We start from the raw sequence: 19109 nt of genomic DNA, 5'->3' as shown, positions 1-19109 counted from the left end.
CCGTATAATGCTCCATATAGAATACTGGCCCCCATAAAATGCTCCATACAGAATACTGGCCCCCATATAACGCTCCATACGGAAGACTGGCCCCCATATAACACTCCATACAGGATACTGGCCCCCATATAACGCTCCATACGGAATACTGGCCCCCATATAATGCTCCATACAGGAAACTGGCCCCTATATAACGCTCCATACAGAATACTGGCCCCCATATAACGCTCCATGCAGGATATGGCCCCCATATAACGCTCCATGCAGGATACTGGCCCCCATATAACGCTCCATACAGAATACTGGCCCTCATATAACGCTCCATGCAGGCTGTTCCCCCCACATAATGCCCCACGCAGGCTGTTCCCCCCACATAATGCCCCACGCAGGCTGTTCCCCCCACATAATTCCCCATGCAGGCTGTTCCCCCCCATATAGGATGTCACCCCCCTTATAATGCCCCATGCAGGATGTCACACAACCCCCCTCCCTCCCTTTTAATGCCCCATGCAGGATGTCACACACCCCTCCTCCCTTATAATGCCCCATGCAAGATGTCACCCCCCCTCCCTTATAATGCCCCATGCAGGATGTCACACACCCCTCCTCCCTTATAATTCCCCATGCAAGATGTCACCCCCCTCCCTTATAATGCCCCAAGCAGGATGTCACCCCCCCTCCCTTATAATGCCCCATGCAGGATGTCACCCCCCCTCCCTTATAATGCCCCATGCAGGATGTCACACCCCCCCTTCTAATGCCCCATGCAGGATGTCACACACCCCCACCTCACCCCCCTCCCTTATACTGCCACAGGCCTCCACACAATAAAAAAAAAAAAATCAAATACTCACCTCACGTCTCACCTGCTGCCGCTGCTCTGGACTCCAGCGTCGCCGGCCTCATCCCGCTCTGCGCTGTGACTGCTCAGGAGAGAGCGCGGTGTAAAGACGTCACCGCGCCCTCTGACCTGAGACGTCACAGTGCAGCAGCCGCAGAGGATGCAGGAGCTGCTGCAGGGGCACGGAGAGGGGTAAGCATTGTGCCGGGGCCCTGAGCAAGAGGGGGGGGGGAGCGGGCGCTGACACCGCTCTCCTCCGCTCACGGGTCCCATAGTGCGCGGGGTGCCCGACGGTGAGGGGCCCCCCCACCTGCTCAGGGCCCCGGCATTTGCCCGGGTGCTGACGCTGGCCCTACGGGGGTAGCATGAGGAGACACACAAGAGGGGGGCCCCGACCGGCCGGGCCCCATACTGGAGTCAGGACAGTCATACCCTGATGGCGGCCCTGCTGGAGGGGCCCCCTCTCCCTGGGGGCTCCCGTTCAATGAACGGGCTGCACGGGCGGTAGGTCCGCCCCTGGTCTTGGGGTTGATGTCAGCTGTAATTTGTCACAAATCATAGCTGGCATCAAGCCCTGATGTTAGTAATAAAGAGGTGTCTATAAGACAACCCCATTACTGTCCCAGCAATCAAAAATAAAAACACACAAAAAAATACTTCATTTGAATAAACATTTCCCAGCACTTTTCCTGGGTCACTAATTTACTAAAGAACAGCAAAAAAAACATGCAGGTCTGACGTAGTCCACTGAATCCAACGTAGTCCACAAATGGATACCTGAAAAACATAAAAAGAGAGAAGCAGAAACAAGGCACTGTCTCTCATTCAACAATTTATTAGAAAATAACAGGTCCAATGTAATCCAGTTCTTCCCACAACGTTCCCCGAATCCGTCAATAAAAGCCTATGGAGATTTGTTCTGAGTCTCCATAGGTTTTTAGCAGCAGTTACTCCTGGGTCCTGCTATGCTCTGTGGGACTTGGCAGCCCTGAACAGCGGTGACGTTGGTAACTATACTGCTCATCAGAGTCGCCAGGTCTAACAGAGGACAGTGTGCCCCGGCGACTCTGATGAGCAGTATAGTTACTGAAGTCACTGCTGTGTAGAGCCGCCGGGTCTCAGAGTGCAGCAGGAACCGGGAGTAGCGGCTGCTAAAAGCCTATGGAGACTCTCCATACACTTTTCTCAACGGATTCAGGGAACGTCATGAGAAGCGCTGAACTATGCCGGACCTGCGGGGGATCCATATTTTCTAATAAATTGGTGAACAAGGGACAGTATCTTGTTTTTTAACTCTCTTTTTATGTTTTTAAGGTATCCATTTGTAGACTACGTCAGATTTCCAGGACTATTATAAAGTGCCTAAGGAGATCATTCTTTGCCTTTGAGATTGAGGCTATGTGCGCACGATCAGGATTTGAAGCAGAAATTTCCTGAGCGTTTCTGCATCTCCTTGGCAGGAAAAATGCTGCGGATAAAATGTGTGGTTTTGCCTTGATTGTTTATGCGTTTTTTGGAGCTAAATAAAGTTATTTGGTGGGACATTGCTTAAACCCTTGGATTACCGTCAGAACTGGGTTGAGTATATTGGTTAATTTAAATGATTAAAGAATGTGCCTGTTGTATTTCAAATAAAGTGTTTGCTTTATGTCTGTGTGTTTATTTAACTCTTTACTTTACTTATGTTTGGTCATGAAAAGGTCTGATTGACATCTTGTCATCACCAAAGAAAAGAGCTCGGTGTCAGCTAGTGCCATTCACCCAATCACTGATGTCACTGCTGTAAAAGACAGCAATGTACACTGACAAAGAGTGTAAAATCACTCCTGTCAGTATATATTGCTGTGCAGGAGTGAGGTCACTGGGGTTGATCAGCTTAAGATCAGCCCCGGTGAGCTTACCACTCAGAACTTGAGAGTATTCCCAGGGTGAGGTCACGTGATCATCAGCTGATCGGTCACGTGACCAATCAGCTGATTGCTCACGTCACCACAGGTCCTGGAAGCACAGTATACTGCTAGGAGCGAGCGCACTCCCAGCAGTATAACGCCAGCCGCCGGGAGGAGAGCATTGCTGCGACCGAGGACACCGGGGGTCGCCGGACAGGTGAGCATAAGGTTTTTTTTTCTCTTTTTACTTTTTTTCTTTCTTTTTTTCACCGCGGGCATGCCGGCTCTGCTGAGAAAAACTACTGCTCCCCTCAGCAGCGCCGCTCTCGCTGTTATCAGCGGTCGGATGAGAGGAGTAGTAGTCCTCCTCTCCCGACCCAACCGTCGATCTTTGACAGTTTACATGTTTGGAGAGATATTGACATGTTTTTTCTTGTTTTTTAGATCCAATGTTAATATCCTATTAACCCCCTTCTGGAACATCAAATTATATTTCCGCTGGTCCTACTAATTTGGATCATCCCACTCTCCCTCTTCCGCTCCATTGCATTTCCCATATCCACCTTGTATCCATTTAAAACATAGTACTCAGCCTCGGAACGTGATATCTCTGCTATATAGTATTATCACTAGCTTGGAACACATACTTCCGCCCATCTGGAAAGCACCATAGGCATCACATGACCGGATATTCATCTATCTAGCAACCGATAGCGTCACTTCCGCCGTGGTCACAATTTTCCTATTGGCCGCGGTCTCTGCACGCTCATTGCATGCCTGTATAAAACACTTCCGGGTGCTCTCTGATACAGGCGCCGCACGCTGACAAGCGGTGAATACCGCATCAGGACGCCAGACCTAGGAAATCCTGAACAAATCCTATGGTATGCCTGTATTCCTCTGACACTGGGGCTGTCTATGATGTGGTGGATACCTATCTTATCTGTCTTTCTTTACAGTCCTAGATCTCTCTGGTGAGACACTGTGTCACACATCTGTTCCTCTCATTATATAAGCTACACAGGTATATTTTCTCTTTCCCCTATATCTCCTTAACTCCCTGCCCAATAGGGAATGATTTAATGGCCTCTCATATCTCTCCTTCAGTGAAAGCTTTGTCTAGTACCTCCTGCTCGGGGGTCTGTAAGGAAGGAACGGTAGTGTCCATAATATATTTGTCAATTTTTGTTTCAAGACTATTAGGTGGCACGTCGTGGTATTGTCCATGAATATTATATAGCGAGCTATAACAGCAATGAAATGCTTCCTCTATGTCAGTGGGGTTATGAGTCTATAGCCGGGAGCCCCTTTTATTCTGGATACATATGTCCTTTACATGTGTGGATGTAACCTACTTGTCAATGTGAGACCACATTTATCTGCGAATTTGTAAGAATACCTCTGCATGCGATCTTGATATTTTGTATATGTTTGATCTATTATAGACCTTCGCATCTTTCTTTTTTTCAATCAGATCATTTTGAACAAAAGAAATAATTACCAACATTTTGTTTTGTAAACAAACTTTGTGACAAAAAAAATAAATAAAAATAAATAACCACTAACAATACGACAACCGGTTTACAGTGATATAAATCCCAATATCGCTCTATAGTACAAGGTTTTGGAATAGTAATTTTACATTTGTACATAAATATCTGAAATATTCCTGACGGATTATTTTTTTACCTATTGGGACATCAAAAGAAAAAGAATATATCTAAGAAGGGACAACTATGTGGACTGAGACAATTATTATTCGCTGACACCTTGGGTATCAGGATATAAATTCCTGGTTTACTTATGTAAGGAAATGGACAAACGGTCCAGTATAGTATTTCTGAGAAGGTTTTCTGAAGCAATACCGGGGGTAATTAACCATTGTCCCATATGTGTATGGATTTCTTGACAGCGTTTCTTCATATATAAGCTCCCTTTCCAAGCATAGTGTCATTTATCCTGGATTTTAGTTCTGTTATCGTTGGGGGAGAATTTTCTATCCAATGTAGAGCCAACAACTATCTGGCTAGAATAATATTCTGGAGCTAGCTATTGCCATATGGGAGTCTGGTCTACGTCCTCTCCCAGGAGTCTCAGGATACAGATTTTAGGTTCCAACTGAAGTTGTATCCCAAATACAGATAGTACAAGAGCGATCACTCCCTTCCAGTAGTCGTCAATATTCCCACATCATATGTATCAGGTGGGCGTCATTTTGACCACATCTAGGGCATGTGTCATCAGTTTGTATTAAAATTTTAAATAAAATACTTGGGGATCTATATACCCTATGAATGAGAAGAATTTGGGACAATCTTTGTGACTCTGACAATGAAAGATTCGGTGTCAAATCCAAGTTTCCTCAGATAAAGGACCCACATCCTCCTCCCATTTTGTCTTAACGATCAAAGGATATTTACCCAAATGTAGGGCAAGTAACTGCCTATAAATAAGGGATATTAGACATTTTGTATTCACCGCTGTAGCAATGGTATCTATCGGGTGATGTCTATCAATCAGTATGGCGGTTATTCTAGTTGTGTGTTATATGCATGACGTATTTGCAGATACTGATAAAGCACCCTATGTGAAAGGCTAAAATCTGCCTTTATTTGTTCAAAGCTCTTGAATAATCCATTCCTTAAGAGTTGTGATACCAAACATTTACCCCTATCCACCCACTCACTAACATTATTTAGTTTCTGTAGCTCTGGTAAGTTATAGTTGTGCCATAAAGGAGTATAGTTTGTGTACTTTTCAATCCCAAGAATATTTTTACCCCTATCCCACACCTTATATATTAACTTTAGCTTAAGACATTTTAGTTCATTTTCTCGAGGAGGCCCCATATCTAGTACCGAGAATGGAAGCTTCCGCTTGGTTCCTTCCATAAGTAGGTGCCCTGAAATTCCACAATATTTGCGAGTACCCATCCATGAAACTACCTTAGCTGCTTAGCTGCTTTGCTTAGCGTTAAGCAGGTCTGCGTATGTCTGGAGGGAAGCAGATCATTTATGTTGTTTGTCAAGGAGTTCAATCCGCTCAAGCAAATGGGAGACTTTAGCTGCTTTCTCTTTTAAGCCTGGATCTATGTTTTATTAGTATCCCTCTGAGGATGCATTTGAGTATTTCTCATTGAAATGGTAAGGCAGTTTCATCATGCTCATATTTGTGAAGGAGTCTATAGTCTCAAGAAGGTCTGAGACACAGAGTGAGTCTTTCAGCAGATTATCATTTAAGTTCCCACAGTTGAAGCCTTGGTGGAGTCAGGTATAGTCAAATTACAATATACAGGAGCATGATCTGACCATATAGCAATCCCTATCAGAGATGTAGGTTGCCATGTAAGCAAGTGATGACTAATGAAGGAAAAGTCTCTACGGCTATGCATATTGAGTATAGGAGAATACTACGTATAATCCTTTACATCTGGATGTTGTATCTTCCATACATCGACCAGTTGGAAAGACCGGAGAACGTTTAGCAAAGCTTTTGGGTGATTTCGATTGGTGACTCCAGCCCAGGAACGCCTCTAAAGAAGGATCTAAGACAAAATGAAAGTCACCTTCAATGATGATAAGGTCCTACAGAAAATGTTTTAGTTTGTTTAAGTATTGACATCATGTCTTAATTAGGTCACAATTAGGGAGATATAAGTTTGCCAATGTCAAAATGTTGGAATAGATGGAGATCTTAAACACATACATCCTCTCAGTGTCAGACAGTGTTTCTACAATGGTATGCGGCAGTGATCTGTGGCGGCCTATACTCCGCACCTTAGACTTCAAAACAGCATTTGTACTGTGACGCCAAGATGAATAATATCTGTTAGTAATCTGAGGTACAGTATATGATCGCCTCTAAAGTGGGTCTCCTGAAGAAGGAGAAAATGAACGTGTTGTTTATTCATATGATAAAACACTTGAGCTCCTTTCTCCCGAACATTAAGTCCTCTGACATTCAATGAACGAGTTCTGCGTTGTGTCATATTATATGAAAAAAAGGAGGAGGGGAGGAGAGAAAGATTAAGAGTAAAGAGGAGGTATAGATGGTAGATAGTAACGTCTACCTCTCAGTGGCCAAGAGGTATAGATTATGAATATATCGAACACCAGGAAATTACGAAACAAGCAGATCCCAATGCAAGTCCCTAACTGGGAGTTGTCTTTACAGGCGTAAGTCAAACCTTTAGTCCTAGGGTTCCTATTAGGGGGAACCATAGAATATATAGCGAGCAAAGTAATACAGCCTGATATTACAGTAATATAATGTGAACTCAAATTAAATGGCGTTCTAAGATATGAACTGAGACATTCTGCATAGTGGAAGAGTGGCACCGAAAACTCTATTTAGATATATCTTATTATATTCTGAAAGAAATAAGTAAGCATTGGCAAACTGTCTCTCTCATCAGGGAAAAGAAGATTCATTTCAGGAGCTCATATGATTGGCAGGTTCCTTTCCCGTCTGGGTGCATCACCATTAAATTCCTGATCCATTGAAAGCCTTCTGTGAGGTGCCGAAATTCTATGGCAATGGTGGAGAAGGTGGCCAGGCAGATATATGAATCCTAGGAATGTCCAGGACATCACAGAATGGTCTCATGTCGCTTTGATCTTTCAAAGTATACAATGTTCCATATTTTTTGGGCTTGCAGCTGGAAAGGGTACCACAGGAGTACATCAGACCATTTTCCTAGAGAGTATCAAGTAGTGGTTTCAATACCCTTCTTTGAGCAAGTGCCATTCAGGATAGATCTGTGAGCAATTGTATGCGTTTTCCATTGAAATCACCAGGACCCAAATCCCCTGCTTTCCTCACAACGGCCTCTTTTACATTGAAAAAATGTACGTGACCGATAATGTCCCTTGGACGCTCAGGATCTGGGCCATGATTGCCTAATGTACGGTGCGCCCTGTCGATCTCCAGCTCCTTTTCAATAGGGTCACCAAGGATGTAATTGAACAGTGTCCACAGTGTTGGCATAATCGCCTGTGCATTGATGATTTCAGGATATTATTGTGATTTTCTTGGTCATCAATGATATTAAAGAGACTGTTTATTTGCTGGCTGTGAAGATTCAGTGTTTGTTTCTCAGCATTTTGATGGCCACAACTTGTACGACATCATCCTCTTATCTCTGTACCTTGTCAGTAGGCTGTGATAGGCTAGAAGTGAGGGGACATATTTCAGTTTTGTACGTGGTCTTCAGCCTTTGTATATATTGCTCTATCTCTTGTTTAGTAGGGATAGACACAATATGAAATACAAATCAATTATGGCTTTCCCCATATTAAAATCCCTGTGGCTGGGGGAGTATATTTTCCTGTGCAGCAAGCACTGCTCAGTATGTGGGCTTTGGTGAGAATACAGGGAGATTTGTGGAGATGTTTTCTTGTGAGGCCTACATTAAGAGAGAAGTTGGTGCAGGACTTCCAGGCTTGAGCTGTCTGGCATCATGAGGGTTAATACTGCTTCTTTTTCCAAGCTGAGATGAGGCAGTAATGGCTCCAGAGCAGGATGATAAGACTTTCGATAAGAAACACTGCATACCAGACATGCTGACGGAGGTGGAGGACCTCAGATTAACCTCCGATCTCGTCTTTCTTTCCCATATCGGACGTTATGTTTAAGGCCGGAAATTGCTTATAATTCCCCCAGGAACACGGTCTGAAGAGAGTGCTCTCATTTGTATGTCCAGGCCATGTCTTTCCTGTTGATTTTCAATACGTCTGAAGGCGGCGTTGATTGGGAGCAGGATTGTGTGATGTAATAACCTTATGTGAGCCCCGGAAAAACAAGTTGTGACACCAATGGAACGGTGCCACAACGGGAGGTGCGTATGAGTGTTTTTATTTTAACAAGGCCAAACATGAGGAATGAGAAGTCGTTGTGCCAAGAGAAGTGGAAAACCCCTTTAAGAAGATACAATTTTCGGTTAGAATTTAAATAGGCTTCTCCCCTGTGTGACTTCTCTGAAGTTTATTAAGAGTTGATTTCTGTTTAAAACATTTTCCACATTCTGAACATGAAAATGGCTTCTCGTCTGTGTGAGTACTTTGGTGACTAAGAAGTGAGGATTTCTTCACAAAACATTTTCCACATTCTGAACAGGAAAAAGGCTTCTCCCCTGTGTGGGTTCTCTGGTGAATAACAAAATATGATTTCTGGTTAAAACATTTCCCACATTCTGAACATGAAAAAGGCTTCTCCCCTGTGTGGGTTCTCTGGTGGCTATCAAGAATCGCTTTACGGTTAAAACATTTTCCACATTCTGAACAGGAAAAAGGTTTCTCCCCTGTGTGAGTTCTCTGGTGCTTACCCAAATCTGATTTCTGTTTAAAACATTTCCCACATTCTGAACAGGAAAAAGGTTTCTCCCCTGTGTGAGTTCTCTGGTGCGTAACCAAACCTGAATTCTGGTTAAAACATTTTCCACATTCTGAACAGGAAAAAGGCTTCTCCCCTGTGTGAGTTCTCTGGTGATTGACCAAATCAAATTTATGTTTAAAACATTTTGTAACGGGTCTGGGAGGCGGAACCTCTGAGCTACTATACAAGGGGGCGGTCCTTGTAAGGGAGCGGGTGGCGACCAGGGAAGACGGGCTGGAAGTCTCAGCAGGTGAACGGGACAGTCTCTGAGTGAACGGGACAGTCTCTGAGTAAACGGGCTGGAGGTCACGGCAAGTGACCGAGGCAGTCTCTGGATGAACGGGCTGGTGGTCACGGCAAGTGACCGGGGCAGTCTCTAGATATAGGGTTGGTACGACCTGTGGCGGCTGAAGATAGACGTGAGCTCCCAGGTGAGCAGGCGAGAGTCTCTGGATGAACGGGTGGTCACAGCATGTGACGGCGGAGCCTCCAGGAAGACCAGCAGACAGGCGACAGATGAGCGCTCCCAGGTGAGCGGGCAGAAGTCTCTGGACAGGCGGGTGGTCACAGCACGTGACGGCAGAGCCTCCGGGTAGGCAAGCAGACAGGTAGCAGATGAGCGCTCCCAGGTGAGCGGGCAGGAGTCACTGGACAGGCAGGTGGTCACAGCATGTGACGGCGGAGCCTCCAGGTAGGCTAGCAGGCAGGTAGCAGATGTGCGCTCCCAGGTGAGCGGGCAAGCTGGTCCATAGACAGACTGACAGGAGTTGGAAGGCAGACCGTCGGACCTCAGGCAAGCAGGCAGGTAGCTGATGTGCGCTCACAGGTGAGCGGGCAGGCTGGTCCTTAGACAGACTGACAGGATTAGTAAGGCAGACCGTCGGACCTCAGACTAGCAGGCAGGTAGCAAGTAATCAGGCAGGAATCTGGCAGGTAACTGGCAGGTAACTGGCAACGGGACCTGAGGGCTGAAGCACAGGTGAGACACAGGTGCAAACAACATTGCTCGGGCACCTCCATTTTGGAGGAGGTGCCTTATATATGGTAAAGTCCTCCGGCCATTGGCCGGGGACTCCTTAGGACGGCGCGCGCGGCCCCTTTAAGAGGGAGGGAGAGCGCGCGTGCGCGCCCTAAGCACAGTGGCCGGGTAGGAGCGCGCGCTGCCAGCAGAGCGGGAGAGGGACGCCGGGCACGGAGCAGAGCGGTGAGGGGAACAGCGTCCCTGCCTAGCAGAGGGCAGGGACGCCGGCACTACAGTACCCCCCCCTTTAGGCCCCCCCTTTTTTAGGCCAGACAGAAATTTAGCAAGGATGAGAGGGGCATGGATATTCTCCCGGGGTTCCCACGTTCTCTCCTCAGGACCAAACCCCTTCCAATCTACCAGAAAAAAGGTCTTTCCTCTTACCCTTTTGGTAGCAAGAATGTTCTCTACCTCAAACTCGTCCTCAGCGGAAACCGGAGCAGGAGGTGTACCTGTAGACTTGGAAAAAGAGTTAAGCACCACGGGTTTGAGGAGAGATACATGGAAGGAGTTAGGGATCCGTAAGTTGGCCGGGAGTTTCAATTTATAGGCCACCGGGTTGATCTGACTGATGACCTCCAGAGGACCGATGAACCGAGGCCCTAACTTGTAAGAAGGTATCTTGAGTCGAACATATTTAGATGAGAGCCAGACTTTATCTCCTGGACGAAATTGTGGAGGATCCAGGCGTTTTTTGTCAGCGTGTCTTTTCATACGCTCGGATGACAGAAGGAGTGCGGACCGGGTACTCTCCCATATGGAGGAAAATTTGCTAACGAGAGATTCCGCAGCCGGGTTGTCCACAGAGGTGGAGACAGAAAAGGAATCCGAGGATGCTGACCGAAAACTACAAAAAACGGGGATTTGGAGGAGGATTCGCTCTCGTGATTATTATAAGAGAACTCGGCCCATGGTAGGAGATCCACCCAGTCAGAATGGTGGGCATTAACGAAGTGCCGGAGGTAACTGGTCAGGTTCTGATTGATCCGCTCCACTTGACCATTGGACTGTGGGTGGTAAGCGGAAGAGAAGTCCAGGGTGACGTCTAGTAGTTTACAAGTGGCTCTCCAGAAACGTGAGGTGAACTGTACCCCACGATCCGACACGATGTGGAGGGTCAGGCCATGAAGACGGAAGATATGGCGGATAAAGTCTTTAGCCAGCTCGGGAGCAGACGGGAGGCCTGGCAGGGGAATAAAGTGAGCCATCTTGGAAAAGCGGTCAGCGACCACCCAAATGACCGTACAACCGACAGAGACGGGGAGATCAGTTATGAAGTCCATAGCAATATGCTGCCAGGGGGCAGCAGGCACAGGAAGCGGAAGGAGGCGTCCGGCTGGCAGATGTCTCGGGACTTTGTTGCGGGCGCAGGACACACAGGCAGAAACAAAGTCTATTACGTCCTTGTGCAGGGTAGGCCACCAATACTGCCGGGCAATAAGCTGGAGGGTCTTTTTCTGACCGGCGTGGCCAGCAAGCTTAGACGAATGGCCCCAGTGTAGGATCTTCTCCCGATCAGGTACTGAAACAAACGTCTTACCGGGAGGGAGACGATTTAGACTCACGGGAGCCACCTGCATTACTCTGGCGGGATCGATGATATGTTTAGGTTCTTCCTCGAGATCGGACACCAGAAAGGATCGGGACAAGGCGTCTGCTTTGACGTTTTTGTCAGCCGGGCGAAAATGAAGGACAAAATCAAAGCGAGCAAAAAACAAGGACCACCGGGCTTGGCGCGGGTTAAGTCTCTGGGCATGCTGGAGGTAAGCCAAGTTCTTGTGGTCAGTGTAAATTATTACCGGAAGAAGAGCCCCCTCGAGTAGGTAACGCCACTCCTCCAACGCCAGCTTGATGGCCAATAACTCTCGGTCTCCTATGGAATAGTTGCGCTCAGAAGAGGAGAAGAGTTTGGAGAAGAAGCCACAAGTTACCATTCTCCCGGAAGATGATTTTTGAGTAAGTACCGCTCCGGCTCCAGAGGAGGAGGCGTCAACTTCCAGGAAGAACTGCTTGTTGCCGTCCGGGCGATGCAGCACCGGGGCGGAAGAGAAGGCCTGTTTTAGGGAAAGAAAGGCCTCCTCTGCTTCGGGCGGCCACTCTTTGGGATTAGTACCCTTACGGGTGAGCGCGGAAATTGGGGCAGTCCGGGAAGAGAAGTGTGGTATGAAGAGGCGGTAGTAGTTGGCGAAGCCCAGGAATCGCTGAATGGCCTTCAACCCCTCCGGTCGGGGCCATTTCTCGATGGCAGACAGTTTCTCAGGATCCATTTGTAGGCCGGTCTGAGAGATAATGTAGCCCAGAAACGGAAGCGAGGTCTGCTCAAAGAGGCACTTCTCATATTTAGCGTAGAGATGGTTCTGCCTGAGCCTGAGCAGGACCTGACGAACGTCCCTCCGGTGAGTCTGGAGATCTGGAGAGAAGACCAAGATGTCGTCCAGGTACACCACTACGCAGGAGTAGAGAAGGTCCCGGAAGATGTCATTGACCAACTCTTGAAAGACGGCAGGAGCGTTACAGAGGCTAAAGGGCATTACCAGATATTCATAGTGGCCGTCCCGGGTGTTGAATGCCGTCTTCCATTCATCCCCCTGACGGATACGAACCAGGTTGTACGCCCCACGGAGGTCCAGTTTGGTGAAGATTCTAGCCCCCCTCAGACGATCAAATAACTCCGGAATGAGCGGAAGGGGGTACTTATTCTTCACCGTGATCTGGTTAAGGCCTCTATAGTCTATACAGGGACGGAGAGAGCCGTCTTTCTTTTTGACGAAAAAGAAGCCTGCTCCCGCCGGGGAGGTAGATTTCCGGATGAATCCCCTGGCCAGATTCTCCTCAATATATTCGGACATCGAGCGGGTCTCAGCAGCGGATAATGGATAAATACGCCCACGGGGAGGAGAAGTACCAGGTAACAAGTCGATAGGGCAGTCGTATGGTCTATGAGGGGGTAGTGTCTCCGCTTCCTTTTTATTAAAGACATCAGCATAAGACCAATAAGGGATCGGAAGTCCAGGTAGATTAGCTGGGGTAGGAGAAGGACGGACGGGATGAACGGGAACCAGACAGGTCTTATGGCAGCCCTGTCCCCAGCGAAGGACTTCTCCGGTCTGCCAGTCAAGAACGGGTGCATGTCTCTGGAGCCAAGGTAGACCTAGCAAGAGGGCGTGAGAGAGTCCAGGCAGAACATGGAAGGAGATACTTTCAGAATGCAGCATTCCCACCTGCAGAGTAATGGATTCGGTGATGAGTTGGATGGGGCGTGGTAAGAGCCCCCCATCCACGGCAGCAACAGACAAGGGTACAGCCAGAGGTTTGGTGGGGATGCGGTATTTCTCTACCAGGGACTGTGAGATAAGATTCCCGGCTGCTCCAGAGTCAAGTTGGGCTAGTTCGAAATAACGGTTCTCCCCGTAGACGATTGAAACTGACAACAGCAGGGATGGAGAGGATTTATTCTTGTCTAGGTGGACCTCTCTGAGAAAACCTAGACACAGGCGTTTCCCGACCTCTCCGGGCAGGCACGGATCCGGTGCTCCTTACTGCCACAGTAGAAGCAGGTCCCCTCGGCACGGCGTAAGTCCTGACGGGTCTTGACCATCTTGGTCTGGTCGACCTGCATAGGCTCAGGAGAGTGTACCTGGTAAGAGACAGAAGGAGTGACGGGTTTCTGAAAAGTAGGAGCTAGACGTGGTAATCTCCTCTCACGGGTGACCTCTCTGGCACGCTCCTGGAACCGTAGGTCAATCCGGGTGGCAAGAGTTATTAAGTCATCGAGAGTGGTAGGAATGTCCTGACCGGCAAGCTCATCTTTAATACGGCCGGACAGACCCTCCCAGAAGACGGAAACCAGAGCGTCGTTATCCCAGGCCAGCTCCGAGGCAAGGGTACGGAACCGTATGGCATATTGGCCCATGGTGAGACTTTCCTGACGGAGGCGTAGCAGAGATGATGCGGATGAGGTCTTCCGTCCGGGTTCGTCGAAGACTTTCCGGAAAGCCGTGAGAAAAGCAGGCAAGTTGGATACCAGGGGGTCTCCTCTCTCCCATAGAGGATTTAGCCAGGCCAGGGCCTCCCCGGTGAGATGGGACATGATGAATGCAATTTTGGCCCGGTCGGAGTTAAACTGGTGAGATAATAGTTCAAAGTGCAGGGTGCACTGATTTATGAAGCCCCGAGCCTGGGCGGAGTCGCCTCCGAAGCGAGGAGGTGCAGAAAGCCGGGGTCCGGGGTAAGATACCATGGTATTAGTGGGCAGTGGAGCTGCCGGATTGCGAGACATGGCACTGGCGGAGGTTGCTGGTGGAGCAGTCAGAGTGTCCAGGCGAGTATTGACATTCCGCAGGTGACCCAGGATGGACTCCTGTTGGGACCTTTGACGGGACAGTTCATGACACAGGTCCGAGAGCGAGGGAGCTTGGGTGCCACCGGGTTCCATGGCCCGAGCAAACTGTAACGGGTCTGGGAGGCGGAACCTCTGAGCTACTATACAAGGGGGCGGTCCTTGTAAGGGAGAGGGTGGCGACCAGGGAAGACGGGCTGGAAGTCTCAGCAGGTGAACGGGACAGTTTCTGAGTGAACGGGACAGTCTCTGAGTGAACGGGCTGGAGGTCACGGCAAGTGACCGAGGCAGTCTCTGGATGAACGGGCTGGTGGTCACGGCAAGTGACCGGGGCAGTCTCTAGATATAGGGTTGGTACGACCTGTGGCGGCTGAAGATAGACGTGAGCTCCCAGGTGAGCAGGCGAGAGTCTCTGGATGAACGGGTGGTCACAGCATGTGACGGCGGAGCCTCCAGGAAGACCAGCAGACAGGCGACAGATGAGCGCTCCCAGGTGAGCGGGCAGAAGTCTCTGGACAGGCGGGTGGTCACAGCACGTGACGGCAGAGCCTCCGGGTAGGCAAGCAGACAGGTAGCAGATGAGCGCTCCCAGGTGAGCGGGCAGGAGTCACTGGACAGGCAGGTGGTCACAGCACGTGACGGCGGAGCCTCCAGGTGTTATGTTCTGCTACCAGAGCTAAGGAAAGAGAGGAGATCTGTCCCTGCGATAGAACTCAGCTTAATCCCTACGATGTAACAGGGGACCTGATCCTGCGATCAGACCTGCTAAAGTCCCAAGCTAGTCTGTACGGAGACCTATAGATGTGGGGAAGGAATCCCTACAAGTACTAAGGACTGGGAGGAATATGGGACACCTCCTAACAGAAATAGTAGCAGACAGACGAACAAACAAAATATATAGAACATAGAGGTCCGTAGACCAAGCAAACTAACAGAGCAAGACACAGAGCACAGGCTAGCTAGAAAGTAGATATACAATGAAGTCCAGCAAAGCCAGAAGGGCGGAGCAGGATTAAATAGGCCAACAAGGTCATGTGACCAGCAAAGGAAAAACCTAAGAGCAAGGTTCTAACAGTACCCCCCCTTCTAAGAGGATCCTCCGGATCCCCTAGGACCAGGCTTATCAGGAAATCTCCTGTGAAACGCTCTGATAAGTCTGGACGCGGAAACATCATCTGACCTCACCCAAGAGTTATCCTCGGGTCCGAAACCTTTCCAGGCCACAAGATACTGCAAACTACCTCTATACCGTCTAGAGTCAAGGATGCGAGAAATTTCATATTCCCCGTCCTCCACCACCGGAGGAACAGAGGCAGAGGCGTCACCATCCGACACAACAGCTTTTTTTAACAGAGAGACATGAAATACCGGATTAATTCTCCAGGAGGTAGGAACCTCCAACCTAACAGCAGATTGGTTGACAACTTGAAGCACCTTAAAGGGCCCTACAAACTTGGGACCCAATTTCTTAGAAGGAATCCTCAACCGCAGATTCCTAGAGGACAACCAAACCATGTCACCAACAGCGAACAAAACCTCCTGTCGTTTCCTATCAAAGTAGTCTTTAGATTTTCTGTTGGCCTCCTGAAGATTACCACGCACATCCGTCCAAACTCTCTCCAAATCACCGGAAAAATTCTCCTCCTCAGGCACGGCAGATCCCAACTTGGAGAACGACCCAAACGACGGATGTCTCCCAGAACAACAAAAAAAAGGCGAACAACCAGCAGAAGAAGATGTATGATTGTTCAGAGCAAATTCAGCAAGTGGCAGAAACTCAGACCACCCCTCTTGATTGTCTGCCACAAAACAACGCAAGAACTGCTCAACATCCTGGTTTTTCCTTTCTGTCTGGCCATTAGATTCAGGATGATATCCGGACGAAAATGACAAATGAATTCCCAACCTGTCACAAAAGGCACGCCAAAAATGAGCCACGAACTGAGGACCCCTATCAGAAACAATGTCAGTAGGAACGCCATGAAGTCTGACAATTTCCTTGACAAAGGCCTTAGCGAGAGTTTTAGCGCAGGGCAGTTTGACGAAGGGAACCAAGTGACACATCTTGCTAAAACGGTCCACGACCACCCAGATGACAGTAAAACCCTCAGAGGGGGGAAGGTCAGTTATAAAGTCCATAGCCAAATGTGTCCAAGGAGCACTGGGGACCTCCAAAGGACAAAGCAACCCCGCAGCAGGAGTATGTGAGGACTTAGATCTAGCACATATAGTACATTGGCGCACCCACTTAATGACTTCCTTCTGCCATCCAGGCCACCAAAAACTGCGAACCACCAGTCTCTTGGTCTCAGAGATTCCGGGATGACCTGCCAACCGAGATTCGTGACACTCAACAAACAAATCTCTCCTAAAGGTCCCAGGCACAAACAACCTCCCATGAGGAGTGTTAGAAGGGGCATTCTCCTGTGCTTTAAGAATCTCATCTTCCAAAACGGAGTCTAAAGCAGCTATCACAACACCTTCTTGTAAAATGTTCTCCTCTTTCTCAGCACCGACTATGGGAGAAAAACTGCGAGACAAGGCATCCGCCTTAACATTCTTAGTACCAGGGATGTAAGTAACGGAGAAATTAAACCGCGAGAAAAACAGTGCCCACCTAGCCTGACGGGCATTCAGGCGCTTGGCAGCATCAAGATATATCAGATTTTTATGATCCGTAAGAACCTGAACGGGAAATTCCGCACCTTCCAAGAAGTGGCGCCAGTGTTCAAATGCGAGCTTAATAGCCAATAATTCCCGATTACCAATATCATAATTCAGTTCAGTCTCCGAAAATTTTTTTGAAAAAAAGGCACAGGGATGTAATCCATCCCCGTTATCCTGAGACAATACTGCTCCAACCCCCACAGAGGAAGCATCAACCTCAACCAAAAACGGCTTAGTCACATCAGGCTGCATAAGGATGGGAGCAGAGGTGAACCTCTCCTTGAGATACACAAAAGCTTCAATGGCCTCAGCAGACCACTGAACCGCATCAGCACCTTTCCTGGTGAGATCGGTCAGAGGTTTGACAATACTAGAAAAATTTTTTATGAATTTTCTGTAATAATTGGCGAAACCTAAAAACCTCTGTATCGATTTCAAACCAATAGGCCTAGGCCATTCCTGTATAGCTTGAACTTTAACCGGGTCCATCTCAAAACCTTCGCTGGAGATAATGTAACCCAAAAAACTAATTCTCTGTACAGCGAATTCACATTTCTCCAGCTTAGCAAAAAGCGAATTGTCCATTAATAACTGTAATACCTCACGTACGCTCCGCCAATGAGACTCCAGATCCGGCGAATAAATCAAAATGTCATCCAAATACACAACCACATTTTTGCCGATCAAAGGCCCAAGGATGTCATTAATAAGATTCTGAAAAAATGCAGCAGCATTGGTAAGACCAAAAGGCATAACCAGATTCTCAAAATGACCCACAGGAGTGTTAAAAGCAGTCTTCCATTCGTCACCCTCCTTCATGCGCAACAGATTGTATGCCCCCTTAAGGTCAATTTTAGAGAACCACTTGGCCCCCATTAACTGCTTAAACAGATCAGGAATCAATGGCAGTGGGTAAGGATTGCGTACAGTAAATTTGTTAATCTCACGAAAATCCAGACAAGGACGTAAACCGCCGTCCTTTTTTTTTTACAAAAAAAAATCCAACCGCCACAGGAGACTTAGAGGGCCTAATGTGACCGGCGGCCAAACTTGTCTGTATGTATTCCTCCAAAGCCTTCCTCTCAGGAATAGTAAGGTTAAATAAACGACTTTTAGGAAGAGTCGCTCCAGGGACAAATTCAATAGAGCAATCATAGTCTCTATGGGGAGGCAAAACCTGCGATTCCTTCTCAGAAAAAACTCTCCAAAAATCCTGAATAGGAACAGGCAATTCTCCCCTATCCAAAGCTGCAATACGCCCGTTACAACACTTGTCATAACATTTATGGCTCCAGGATTTAATTTCACTGGTAGACCAATCCAGTACAGGATTGTGAAATTTTAACCAGGGCAATCCCAATATTACTGGAGAAGGCAAGTTATTCAACACTACCAAATCCAATTTCTCATGGTGAACACCATTAATAGTGAGAGGAAATTCACTGACCTTGAGAGTAATATTCTTCAAAGGGGAACCATCCACAGAAACCACAGCAATGGGGGATGACAAAGGTTCGGGTTTTAAATTGAGTCTTTCCAAGAATCCCCCATCAATTACATTCAGAGTAGACCCGCAATCAACAAACACCCGAAATTCCATTACTTTTTCCTGAGCAATCGTGGAAGCAGCTAAAAATATACCCTTGGAATTTAAACAGGCAATACGGGCGTGACTGACCATTTTTTTTTCTTTCTTCATACGAAGCTCACAGGCTTTTATCAAATGACCAGATTTTCCGCAATAGAAACACAAGCCTTCAAAAAATCGACGGTCTTTTTCTTGAGAGCGAGGTGCCACCGATCCAATTTCCATCGGTTCACCACTGTTAGTACATACATTCTCATAACCAGAAACTGACATAGCAGAGGATTTGCTCTCATTAACCCTTGCACGCAGTCTTCTATCCACCCGTATAGCTAATTGCATAGCCTGTTGCAAATCTTCAGGTGTAGGATAAGCAATTAGCAGGTCTTTAACCC

General features: G+C 47.8%; 1 protein-coding gene and 1 pseudogene across 1 annotated transcript in view; one reads left to right on the top strand and one right to left on the bottom strand.

Annotated features, from left to right (window-relative positions):
* The window catches only part of LOC141203898 (uncharacterized), a 252388-nt gene that overhangs the window by 161671 nt on the left and 71608 nt on the right, over window positions 1–19109 (top strand). The window lies entirely within an intron of this gene.
* The window catches only part of LOC141203916 (uncharacterized), a 69956-nt pseudogene that overhangs the window by 25208 nt on the left and 25639 nt on the right, over window positions 1–19109 (bottom strand).

The sequence above is a fragment of the Phyllobates terribilis genome, unplaced genomic scaffold, assembly GCF_046119375.1.
Source record: "Phyllobates terribilis strain yellow unplaced genomic scaffold, ASM4611937v1 Scaffold_130__1_contigs__length_5004896, whole genome shotgun sequence".
NCBI lineage: Eukaryota > Metazoa > Chordata > Amphibia > Anura > Dendrobatidae > Phyllobates > Phyllobates terribilis.
The sequence above is the reverse complement of the archived record's forward strand: the minus strand, read 5'-3'. Positions and strand labels throughout refer to the sequence as shown.